Source organism: Tamandua tetradactyla, chromosome 25 (genome assembly GCF_023851605.1).
Source record: "Tamandua tetradactyla isolate mTamTet1 chromosome 25, mTamTet1.pri, whole genome shotgun sequence".
Taxonomy (NCBI): domain Eukaryota; kingdom Metazoa; phylum Chordata; class Mammalia; order Pilosa; family Myrmecophagidae; genus Tamandua; species Tamandua tetradactyla.
Genome location: NC_135351.1, coordinates 615,765 through 629,769, shown reverse-complemented (window position 1 = coordinate 629,769; position 14,005 = coordinate 615,765). Strand labels below are relative to the sequence as shown.

Below are 14,005 nucleotides of genomic sequence, written 5' to 3'. Positions count from 1 at the left end.
AATACATTTATGAAATGCAAAGAGTGGATCACTTCATGATTAAGTATATATATACATATATCAAGTCATGGAAATGAGTAGAATTTCAGATATTCAAACCTATTTGTATGCTCAGATGACCCACTGCACCAGGATGCATTTCTTTCATCAGAACTCATGATTCTTTGGGTTTCATTGGTACCCACCATGTCAATCCTCACCCATTATTCAGGCTCATCATTCACTTGTATGACTCCATTCCAGCCTGGTGAGTATTGCAAAAGTGATGAGAGCATTGTTTTGGAGTCCAATATTAACTTACTCTAATCTGTAGTGGAAACGTCTCTCAATTTATTTCCTAGATGATAGAACTAAACAGATAATCATAATTACTCAAAATGGTTTTCCATATTGTTCCTTATGTCATTTTCCTTGGCCATGTCCAAAAATATGTGATGACAGCAACTCACAACTGTATTTTATAAACTATATTTTAACCCATGTATTAAAGTAAAATATCTATGCTGCCCAAGCCTCTTTCAACATCAACATATTTAATATATTAAAAATAGTCATTTTAAAATAATAACTGAAAAATTTCAATATAAATAATTCTCGTGTATTTTTACTCATGTTCTTCCCCCTTTCTTTTGTCCCAATATGGAAGGATCTGTCCAGTTGGTGACAGGTTAATTCACCAACTCCTATCATTATTCACTCTCCCTTCCACTGATGCCAAAGTAAAGCATTAAATAGAATCTTTAGAATTTCATCCTTTTTCATGCAGAGGTTGCATTTACATAAAAGCTTACACTCTTCTGGTCACAAAATTCATTTTTAAAATGCTGATACATTAATTAAATAACTTAATTTCCCTCTACCTTTTTCATTAGCTTTCTCAAATTATTATTTCAGACCATCAAAGTCTGGCTTGAAAGTTTTTCCACGAACTTGAAAAATACATATGGATTCCCAGTGATGGGTGTATAGCTAATGAATTTTATATTCATATTCACATCCCTGATAATGTTATCTCTCATAATTGTCATTATTAAATAATTAGCATACAGGAAGAATTTGTAGGCCCACAAAATGAACAGTAAATTTCAGTGCATATTCTTCTGGATTTGGATAAACTTCCTATTTTCCTAACTGGCTTGAAATCAGAAAAATTGCATTCTCAGACTTGCTTACCACACATCCATTACTTATAATTTATAATTTATCATTTGCTGTGCCATGATATTTCACATTCTTGTTCTCTTGTTCCTTTTATCTCATGACCAATGTGAAGGGCCTATATAGAAACTCTACAGATTTCCAGAAGGTAGGACTAGTGTCACTTTTAGATGGATCTCTTGCAAACTAGACTAAAAACTTTCTCTATCCATTAAACCCTTAATTTCATTAAGTCAATGTTTCAAAAAATTGGGGGGTGAATTCTTTGCAGACTTTTATTGGGAAGCCATAGTGATCTCATTAAATGCTGTTAGAAGGTCCTAGATTTACACATTAAATATAAAGGATTTAAATGAATTTTTCTGACAGGGGATCAATTATTCCTCTTTGTATCACCTGAATATTTAACACTGCTTAAACAAGGAGGAAAAAATAGACAAACATTTTAATGAAATTAATGTTTGAGAAACAACACAAAACTGAAATCATTACTTACTATTTTTAGCTAAAACACCATCCCACAGAAATCCATTTGTTGATGTAGAAATTTAAATTAACTTTCTGCATACTGTGATTGTGAATAGCATGCAGAGTTGTTCCTGACATTGCCTGACTTGCTGGCATCAGTCCTTCCCCATCTTCTTTTTGCTCAGTTTGCTCTTCTACGAACAATTATTATTTCTGCTGAAACTGTAGGGACAAAGCTTTCTTAATACAATAAATAAAAATGAAAAGTTTGGTCTTATTAACTGAGTACCTTCCTTATCTATGCTTTCTGTTGTAATCTCATTTAATAGTTTCTCTCAAAACACAAAGGAGTAAGGCAGCAAATAGAGGGACTTTTATGGGGGGAAGAGAAGAAAAGGGATAAAGAAATAAAAAGCAATAAAGGTTAATTTATTATTTATCACAAGTTAATATTATATTTTCTCAAGCCAAATATAAAAGAAAGTAATTCTGCTAAGGGTCCAAAGATGAGATGTTTCAGGTTCAGGCAAGAATGTGTGCACATATTAAGTTGAAATGACTGAGAACTTGGTAGGAGTTACTCTGTTCCATAACAAGAGGGCATGTGTTTTGTTTTATTAATAAATACAGAGATGCTCTTGTCTTTAGAGGATTGCCAAAGGAAGCCAATCCTTGGCATCCAATAATAACCAATGCCCAGGAGAAACTACAAGGAGATAATTGTCTCTAGATGGTGAGGGAACAGGTCTCAAGTGAAAACTGACCATGCTATACATCTGAATACCAAGAAATATTAATGTATTTGAAACTTTGAAAAGAAATGGCTAAGATTAAAGAGACAATAATTTAAACAGAAAGAAAATCACATTTCCCTTAGTGTTCAGAGGACATATAAGTTCAAATGGTTGTGAATTTTAGAGATGAAAGAGGAAAGAAGTAGAGACTCAAATCCTGTCAACAGCCCAATCTAGGGACCATGTGTTCCTGTTCATTTTCAGGCTTTTCCTCTGAGAAGTGGGGTGATTTTCATGACTAAGTCCATACTCATAGTATTTCTAGGGGATAATGGTAATATACAATTTAAAAAATTATGGTAAAATTTATACATTTATGTATTTACCATTTAAACTACTCTCAGGTATTCAATTCAGTGTTGTTAATTATATTCACAATTTCGTGCTGCCATCACCAACATTCATTACCAAATCTTCCAGCACCTCAAACAGAAACTCTGTACCAATTTAGGATTAACTCCCCATTCCCCATAGACATGAAGATGACAAAATATTATAAAAATGTACATTTTCTAATGAACAAAATATATGCCTCATAAATATTTCATTTCAATTTTCTGAAGCAAATAGTGATATTACTTATTGAATTGCAATCTTAACCTCCTGTTCAGAAATTTATGGAATATACAAGTTACATTGATGCTGAAATTCTAAGGTATCATTTCCAGCATGTAGTCTCTCTCCAGCCTGAAGTGAAATGTTGATTAGACTTGTCTATAGAGATGACAATTTCAAATCTATACTACCATTTGATATATCATAAATATATATCAAGGCTCTTTCATGGTCATTTATACTTCTGTTAGTGTCAGGTTTTATTATGTTTTGTTGGATGGTTGCTTGGATAGGGCAGTAGCTCTGCCATAGCATTTAAAAAACTGGAAAATCAAATATAGAAGTATTGTACTGGAGACATATAATTAAAAAAGAATTATTATCAGAGTTTGTCCTCTACTTTGATCTAATCTGGGAGCCAAGCATGTTTAAATCATATCAAAAGGACCTAATCCATTGCAAATGTAAAGAATATTGTTAATAATATTGTTATTAACAATAGGTATTTTTTATTTTACAAATAATTCCTAGAAAATTTAATAATATAAAAAAATTGAGAAAACTCTGTACACATATAAGCAGAACACTTTCCTTAGATTGCACATGTTCTAGCTTAAGGGGCTGTTCTCATTTGCTAGCTGCTGGAATGCGATATACCAGAAATGGAATGGCTTTTAAAAGGGAAATTTAATAAGTTGCTAGTTTACAGTTCTAAAGCTGAGAAAATGTCCCAATTAAAACAAGTCTATAGAAATGTCCAATCTAAGGCATCCAGGAAAAGATACCTTGGTTCAAAAAGGCTGATGAAGTTCAGGGTTTCTCTCTCAAGTGAGAAGGCACATGGCGAACACAGTCAGAGTTCCTCTCTCATCTGAAAGGCACATGGTGAACACAGCGCCATCTGCTAGCTTCTTCTCCTGGCTTCCTGATTCATGAGGCTCCCCAGGAGGCATTTTCCTTCTTCATCTCCAAAGGTCGCTGGCTTGTGGACTCTCTGCTTTGTGGTGCTGCTCTTTCTGAATCTCCCATTCTCCAAAATGTTTCCTCTTTTATAGGACTCCAGAAACTTATCAAGACCCACCCAAATTGGTGGAGACATGTCATCACCTAATCCAGTTTAACAACCACTCTTGATTAAATCATGTCTCCGGGGAGATGATCTGATTACAGTTTCAAATATACAGTATTGAATAGGGATTATTCTGCCTTTATGAAATGGGATTTAGATTAAAACATGGCTTTTCCAGGGGACATACATCTTTTCAAACCAGCACAGGGTCCAATATTATATTTGTAGCTGTACTCTTTAAAACCAACACCTGTCCAATTTCATGTACTTATTGGGGAGAAGTATGCTGTTTTAGACATTATATAACTCACATGTGAAACTCGAAGCCATAACATAAAGGATTTTTCTCATTTATTGTGTGTCATGTAAAGTTTGAAGTGCATAACATTTAGGAAAGAAGTGGTTCAAAATTCCCTTTTAGTACTGTGGTAGATTGAATCATGTCCACCCAATAACCTTTTAAATCCTAACCCCAGTCCTGTGAATATTAATACATTTATGAATGGGTTCTTTAAAGAGCTATTAATATGAGACCAAACTGACACAGGGTGGGCTTTAATGCATTATGATTGGAGTTTTTTTTTTTTTTTACAGCACCAGGAATCGAACCCGGGTCCTCTGGCATTGCAGGCAAGCATTCCTGCCTGCTGAGCCACTGTGGCCCGCCCATGATTGGAGTTCTTATCAGCAATTTTGAATTGGAAATAAAAGCCACAGGAGGAAATATAAAGAGACAAATAACTATGTGATGGAGTTATAAATTGGATCACTACAAGAATGCTACAGACTTTAAAGAAAGCATGGTCTGCCAATATCTTGGTTTACAACTCCTAGCCTCCAAATTTGTGAGGCATTAAAATTCCTGTTGTTACCATGTGGGAGACCCAGGTTTGATTCCTGGCCCATACACTTCCCCAAAAACAAGACAAACAAATTAAAACAAAACAGACAAGCAGAAAGAATTCAACAAATGGTGCTGCAATAATGGGATGCACACATGGAAAAATAATGAAATGTGACCCCTGCCATACAGCATACATAAAAAAATCCTATTGGTTGAGTCATCCTGTTCTATATTATTTGTTATGGAAGTCCTGGCAAGCTAAAAGAACAGGCTAAATTATTGACTACTAAATTGAGACTCCATATTCCCCCCTTCTTAAAATATTTAAAGATATCTTTCAGGAGAGGGAAATTCCTGGGCCAAAATGGATCCTGAGTGCTCTCAGGGATTATTCAATAAGCAGAATGTTCAGAAATGTAATGAATGTACTAAAAAAATTCCCTCCCATATTTTTAAGTAGAAACCAAAACCTGTTTTGGTGCTGTATTTCCAATAACAGTAACTGGAGAAAATCAAATAATATGTTTTGGGCTAAACTATCCTCATAATATTTATTGAGTATATAGTTTTGGTGGCACTCACAAGAATGGTCTGCTTCCAGGTGATGAGATTTATACTAGAAATATCACCAAGATAATTTAAGGCAAAAATGAAAAATATGGCTTAACTAATGTTTTGGTTGGCTAATGTTGCTGGAATGGAACATATAAGAAATGGATAGGCTTTTACAAGGGGATTTATTATGTTACAATTTGCAATTATGAGGCTGTGGAAATGTTTAAATTAAGGCATCCATAGAAAGACACCCTGACTCTGAAGAAAGACTGCCAGCATCTGGAACAATTCTATCACCTAAAAAGTTACAGGTCTTTCATCTGTTGGTCCTTGCTCCTGGCTCATTGCTTTCAGCTTCTGATTCCAGTGAATTTCTAGTGTCTGTGGGTCCTCACTTAATTCCTCCAGGGCAGAGTCTGGATTTCATGTCTTAGCTTAGCATCTCTAAATGTCTGTGCCTCTTAGTTTTATGTATCATCTCTGAGCTCTCTCCAAAATTTTTCCCTCTTAAAGGATGCTAGTAAGCTGTTAAGAACAACCTTGAATGTGTGGGGTCACATCTTCATGGAAATGTGAAAGGTCCCACCAAATAATAGGTCTGTCCCCCCAAGACTGGAGTAGAAGAACACAGCTTTTCTGAGGTGCATAACAGTTTCAAAACAGCACAATTATTGAGCTTTCTTTTTAGGTGTGTTGAAGTCAAGGAGTAACAATAATTTACATATTCCCTCTCTAAGGGAATTTGTAATTAATTTCACAGGTGAAATTTTGTAAAGACAGTAACATCCTATTTTATGGGTCATCCTATTTTCTGAGTTTTCAGACTCACAACCATTTGCCCTTAGTGACATTTGTCATCTAAGAGACTACTTAATGGTTAAATTACTCTGGAGATTGATTTGTCTTAAGGTTTTGATAATGATGGGAACTAGATGGTACCCCAAACAAATGAGTACAAATATATAATTTGGTTTGACTGACTTAGCCAAACATTGAGTAAAATTTAGGCATATGTTGGACACACTTCAAAAAGAAAATAAGGATAGAAAGACCAACATGGAGGAGAAGGTCTCAGAGGTATTATAGTTAATGAGTAATAAGTGCTTCTAAGTTATTCAGAATGTTAAATTACCAGAGAGAAAAGAAAACATCTAGGACATAAAAATCAAGAAATTTCATCTAAGTATATATGATTACCTGCTGTTTCATTGCTCTGGATTTTGTTCTGTGGTTCCTGGGTGGAAAGTTTCTACTTTATGTTATTTACCAGTTATGAAGGTTTTGCTTGGGAGTTGTCTTTTACTTTTCTAGGATGACTGGTCCTGGATTTTTCTTAATGACTCTTACTTTGTATTCTCTAGTAGGTACAATGTCCATTGTTTCAAAGAAGATCTATATATTTTAATTATGAATTAACAACCCCTGGGTGTTTTACAGATGTGCTAATTAACAGTACTTGATAATATCCATTCCAATGGAGTTTGAAGGTTGTCTCCCTCTGAGACCTCTTATAGAATACAAAATTTTCTGGGCTTATTATTTGCATCTTTGCTAAGAAGCCATTTCTTAATTTTAGTATCATTTAACTTCTGAAGAAGCTAAGAAATTTCAAAACCATCAGGTTTTGACTACTTGCTTAACATTCCCTCTATCAATCTATCTTTCTCCTCTTGCATTTTATGTAAGTAAGCAGAAGAATCAGGCAGATTTTTCAAAACTTCATGTGTAAATCTCTTTAGCCAGATCAGCAAGTTCATTAGAACATTTTCTTCTTTCCACTCCACTTGCATAAAGTTTTTGAAAAAAATTTCCATCACTACATAACTAGGATCAACCTTAATTCAGTTTATAAGATGATAACACTGGCATTCCTATAAAAATTCAATGGGAAGGTGCTGCAATAATGGTGTAATCACATGGAAAAAGAATGAAATGTGACCCCCACCATACAGCATACAAAAAAAAATTCAATGGGCTAAAGATAACAAGAAATGTCAACAATCTGACAAAGTTAATTAATATGTTTGCTCACACTCTCCTCAAAGGCCAGACTCTGATTCATATTCATGCTCCTATTTTTGGTTTTTATTGTTATTCTTGCTTTGGCATTGTTACCAGACAAAGGCTGTGGATTCTTCTGCCCAAAACACTCTATATCCAATTCCTGAGACACCAGTTTCAAAGAGAGAAAGAGTTTATTCCCACAGATGTATCAGGAGAGCAGACAGACTAACAGACCAAAATCTGTCCCCCCAAATTAAGGGGTTCAAGGTTTTTAAGGATTTTAGCAAGGGGAAATGAGATCATTTCAGATTATAATCTCAAAGTTTAAAAGAAGACAAGTGTTATCATTATCATTTCAATAGGAGAACATAAGTTGAAAGGAAGGGAGGCAGAGCTCTCATTTCAATACTAAAGACATAAAACAAAAGGAAGGAAGTAGTTAATGGTTGATTTCATTAGAATTAAGGTCTTTGCTGTACAATAGAATGACCAGATAAAGAGCATAATGGATTTTAGGATCACAAAAGCACAGGATAAGGGCTTTTACACTCATTTCAGATATCAAGGCAGCCAAATTATGGTTTAGAGCTTTCAGGTACTCTCCTGCCTATTCCAATATTTCAGAAAGCAAAAAAGAATGATTCAATAATCAAAATCATCCCTTAAATCCTAATTTCTCAGTTACAGCATTATGTCATTTCCAGACAGCAAAAAATTTAAAAGTTTCAAATGACAAACCTACATTATCTCCTGGTTTCAGGGGGAATAAGAATCTAGGAACAGCTAAAATTGGTACTGCTGAATCAAGATTCCTCATGAGGATGCCTTCAAGCTTTCAGTGATGGCTGCAATCTCATCTGAAACTATGAATGTAATGGGGTGTAGTATTTGCTTCTGAGACCATTCGCATGTTTTGTCATGTCCCAAGACCTTGCCATGTGGACATGTCCACTTAGCAGTTAGTTTCTCTCAGGGCAAGTGTGAGAGAGAGATGGAGAGGAGATGCATAAGAAAGAAAGCAAGGAACAAGCAGAGGCTTGTATTTGTATTACTTAATATCAGAAGTTGAATCACATCACTTTTATTGCATTCAATTTGTTGCAAGTAATGGCCAATTTCAGTTACCTATCAAGAAGGGATGATCACACATTAATACCAAGAAATGAGGCTGTTTGGGGGCCATGTTCTAGCCTACTCATGACACCTTCTAACTGAAACAACCAAAGAAAGCCATGCTGTGTATGTATATATCTGAAATTATCTATCTATAATAATCTTTTATCTATGTATATATCTGTTCATATTTGAAGATATATCAGGCAATGAAGATCAGAGATTCCTGAGAGACAGAAAACAAATAAGGTAAACCTCATAGTAGCCCCAACTCAATGCCTTGAGAAAATGTTCAGACTTCAGCACAGAGAATGGGAACCCAGGTGGAATCCAGTGAACTCTCTGAGTTATAGAGATAGAGCTGAGAGTCTAGAAGACAAAACAGGTGGCTGGGGATTATGGGACAGAGTACCAGAGAGAAGTTAACTGTCAGGTCTCAGAAAAACAAGTTGACATATAAAATGGAGTCTGTGACCTTCTCAGCTTCTCTCTCAAGGCTGCTTCCCTGATAGGACCTGACGTAGTGACCAGAGAGATCAGCATGGATATGCCAATGCCCCAGACCAGGAGTAAGATAACCATGTGCATGAGGTCATGGTCTGCTCTAGCTTGATAATGTCCAGCAATGTCTGCAGTTCACATTACCCTCACCCCTTTTTGCCTTTAAAATCTGGCCCTCGGAAAGAAGTCTAGAGCCATCTCCTTGCTTTGCTTTGGCTCTCACTCTGTTGCTTTGCTCAATAAATCCATGTTACTTTGACTCACTGTCATGCATGGATTACTTAATGACACTGTGCCTGACATTAACTACACAGCAAAACAAGTTTGGAGATATGCAAAGGATTGCTCTTAAGCTTTCAGCAGATACTGTTCTACACAAATGGTTGAGAACACTGTTCATGTCCAATAATAAACCTATTGAAAAGAATTAAAAGAAAGTGCCAGGTTCTCCCAAAAAGATTGGAGTTGTTCTACCCAACAGTCAGAATATAAAACCTCATGATTTCTTTTCTTTTCTTTTTTTGACATGGGCAGGCACTGGAATCAAACCTGGGTCTCCAATATGGCAGGCAAGAATTCTGCCACAGAGCCACCATCACACCACCCAATTCTTGGTACATTGGATTCAATGCTCAAAATTTCTTGCCTCAGTTGGCCAGAATAAATGCCTTGGGATAAAAATTTATGTAGTTCTATTCAGAAATCTCAAAGAAATACCTGAACACATCAAAGAATTTCCAAGTAATTTAACTCTGAATTTGAACAAAGATAAAGTATATTTATAGGAATATAAAATATCCCTCTTCCAAATGAAGATTTACAGTATCTATCATTTAAGGAACGATTACAGGACACACAAAAAGGAGGAAAATCCAACACCTGATGAGGAAACATCAATTGATCAAAACTGACCATAAACTGAAGTAGGGGATGGCCAACTGGCTCACTGGCAGAGTCCTCACCTGCCATGTTGGAGACCCAGGTTTGATTTCTGGTGCTTGCCCATGTTAAAAAAAAAATGTGGCAGAAATTACGATAATCGGGCAAGTAAATTTAAAGAGTGATAGCTATTTTCAATATATGTGAAAAAGATAGAGATATGAAGAATATTGTAGAAAATGAATTCTGACATAAAAATTTCAATGTTGTGAAGTAAAAATTAAGTAGATTGTGATTAATGATGTATTAGATTTTTTCAGAAGAAATAATAGGTGAGCTTGAAGACATAGAAATAGGGAATAATCAAAATGAAATCCAGAAAGAAAAAGGAATTTAAAGAAATGAAAAGTGAATGAGGAATTTGAGGGACATTTTCAACTGAAATCAATCATATAATCTGTGTACTTGAAAATGAAAAAAAAATGGAGAAAAATATATTTAAAGTTATATGACTAGAATTTTTCAACACTTTAGTAAAAAGAGAAAACCAAAATTATAAAACAATACATCCAGGAGTCTCAGCAAACATCAAACAAGCACAGGAAATCTGACAAAAATACACCAAAGCACATCAAATAAATTTGGTGAAAATAAAAGATAGTCTTTAAAGCAGCTGAAAAGGTAGGACAATATAAACTGATGAATGAAGATAAAGATGACAACAGATTTTTCATTGGAACCAGTGTAAGAAAGAAAACAATGAAACATGTTTAAATTCCTGAAAGAAAAAAATGTCATCATAGAATTTGGATCCAATGAAAATAATTTCAAAAAATAAAGACTTTTGTAAAGATACAAAGATGAAAGAATTCATCAACAGCAGGTTTACATTATAGTTAATGTTAAAGCTAGTCTTTCAGGAAGAAGGATAATGAATGCATCAGAAATGATAAATATGTGCTAAATATATGATAATTTTTCTTATAATAAAAGAACAAGAGATAAGTGCTTAAATAATAATATTATATTTTTGGAAATATTCATACTTCTAGATATGAAATGTATAATCCAAAGGTTTGAGGGTATAAAAGAAAATATATTACTGTAACATTTTTATACTATATGTGAAATAGTATTATATCAAAATAAGGCAAACTTAGATGAGTTAAACATGTATGTAAAAAACCTAAAGAACAACAAATATTAGATAGCATATAACTTAAAAAGTAACTGAGAGGACAAAATATATTTATTCCAGATAAAGACCAAAATCTAGTCCAAATGAACAAGGCACAGTTATGTCAAAAAGAAACAAATTATCATTATGATATAATTGAAACTAAAGATATCAATAATCATGGCTAACATAGTTTAAACAACCATTCTCTGATAATATTAAAATTAAATCCAACTCTATGCAGCCACAAAACTGCATTTTAAATAAAAGCAAAAAGGTTGAAATTAATGACCTAATGACACTAATTTGAAGAGCACTGGAGTTGTTAAATTACCAAATTTATATCAGAAATTAGACTTCAGAGCAAAATACTAAAGGGATAAGTTCAATACAGAGTGATAAACACTACAATTAATTAAAATATCTTTAAAAACTTATGCAAGAAACAACAGAAGCCTCAGAGCCAACAGAAACTTCAGAGTAGAGCTGACACAGACCTTGACATTGGAGAACAGAGACACAGATGTCTGGAGATGCTTGGAGCCCAGCAGACATTGCCATGAGATGTTAAGTAAGCCAGAACCTGAAGAGAGCCAAGAGAAGCCAAGAGATGCAAGTCATCCACAGAGAAGCAAAGTGAGGAACTGCTACAGGAATGCTGGCTGAAAGCAATAGAGCCCAGGGGCAAGGGACTGGCAGATGCCAGCCATGTGATTTCCCAGTTGACAGAGATATTCCTGACTCATTAGCCTTCTTTGAATAAAAACCACCTGGGTGCAGTTTCTAAGTACCAGGAAGTCACAAATAACTTGGAATTTGAAAAAGAAAGTCAGAGGCATTTCATGGTATTAAGTCAAGGCATTCAGAAAACAATAAAGAAGGTGGCACATCAGGAGCAGCTTATGTGAGAAACAGCAAAACAGAAATATTTAAAAACTGTACTTAAGTTGCAACATGCTTTGGATAAATTGGGGGATGATGAGGTATGAATTGACCTGAAGTAATGATTGAATGAAGTGCCAATACTGTCTGAAGAGGAACTGTCACTGTTGGATGAATTGTCTAAGTCAGTTGGCCCTGAACAGGATGCGAGCTTGAGGCTGATTGAACAGTATGAGCATGTCTCCATTCAGCTGTGAAGTTTTCTGGACAGGAAGGAAAAATCTGTACATTGAACAACCTTTAGAACTCTAAAGGATATTGTTGAACATGTTTTCCAGTCAAACTACTTTGACTGCACCCAGGACTGCCAGAATGGGCTGAATGAGGAAGAGGAGGCAGCCTCAGCACCTGCAGTTGAAGACCAGGTAGCTCAAGCTGAACTTGAACTAGCAAAAGAGTACACTACATAAAGTGAAATCAAGTCAAGAGAATATGTAAATAGACAATTTACAGCAGAAACACAGTTCAGCAGCAGTGAAAAGGAGCAGATAGGTGAGTGGATAGTTGAAACAGTAAAGATAGCAAACCACAGACTGTATCTCCTTCAGTAACAGATCCCCACCCTTTGACTCCAGTGGCTCAGGTAGATCCCCTTGTGGGAAGACAGTGAGTTCAGGTGCAAATGCAGGGCCCTATAATTTCATCCAAGATTCAGTGTTGAATTTTTCAAGCCAGATACTTGATCCTACTATTGTATCCGCACAACCCATAAATCCAGCACAAAACACAGACACACCCTAGCTGGTTTACACTGCTGATCATTTCATTATGAATCTAGCCTTGCTCAAACTGATAAGTTCCTGTATAACCAGTAGCTACACAGCTTCTTTTCATTTTATCCACAGGCAAGGAGTACATGGCATCACAACCCTTCTATCAGCCTTCTTATGGCTATAGAGCAACGACCACAAAAGGATCCCATTGGCCAGATTCAGGCAACAGCCTCTTTAAATGCAGGCCAAGCTACAGCATCATCATCCTTTCCTGCTGCTTCCCAGACTCAGGTGTTCCAGATTGGAACAATAATTCCTTAGCAGGATTCATGTAAATGCAGCTCCAATCCAATTCATTCAAATGGTCCTCAAAATGAATGCCCCAGTTCCTCCTGCTAATTAAGCGTAAACTTTAAAGCCAAGGTCGGTACCAGGCAAGTTCTAATCAGAGCTCAAAAATTTCCCAGTCAACCTCACTAAGTAGAACAAACAGATCTTCACCAAGAACAGCTTCAAACAGTGGTTGGCACTTACCATTGTACCCAGAACCAGCCCCACCAAATGACTGCGACCACCTGCAACTTCCTCAGCAGAATGCTGGTTTGCCACATAGCAGCCGGATCTATTACAGCAGCTGTGCTAACTCTCATGGCAGTTGCCATGGTGTAAGAGGTGTGAAGAATGGCTACCAGGACCCTTCCAAGGGATTCAAAGGAGGAGAGGATGGTTATCACCCTTCATTCTCTAACACTTCAAATAGTGGTTATACACAATCTCAGTCTAGTGTTCCCTGGGACTACCCTGGCTAATGAAGGGATGCATATCAGCAGAATTTCATGTGATGCTCTGGGCAGGGTGGACCACAGAGAGACCCACGAGGCCATGGAGGACTCCCAAGACCCAACAAAGGGAAGCTGTAAATGAGTGCTCACAAGTGAATTAATCTGATGCATAGGGTTATGTTACATTGCCAAAATCACTGGCCCATGTCACATAATATGTTACCAGAAGAGTTATTTTTATTCATTTGCCCTTTCAGGAAACTTATTGTAAAGGGACTATTTTCATCACATAAAGGCAGGACTACGGTTGTCAGTTTTATATTATCTGTATATGGAGGAAAGTATTTTTAATCTTCAAAAAAATAAAAAATGAGGGAGAGGGAGTGAGCGAGCGAGGGGGAGAGAGAGAGAGAGAGAGAGAGAGAGAGAGAGAGAGAGAGAGAGAGAGAGA

The 14,005-nt window shown here is 35.9% G+C and overlaps 1 pseudogene; it reads left to right on the top strand.

The window, feature by feature from the left end:
- The first annotated feature begins 10,639 nt into the window (after positions 1–10,639).
- Positions 10,640–13,692, top strand: LOC143668731 (caprin-1 pseudogene; annotated as a pseudogene).
- Positions 13,693–14,005: the final 313 nt, after the last annotated feature.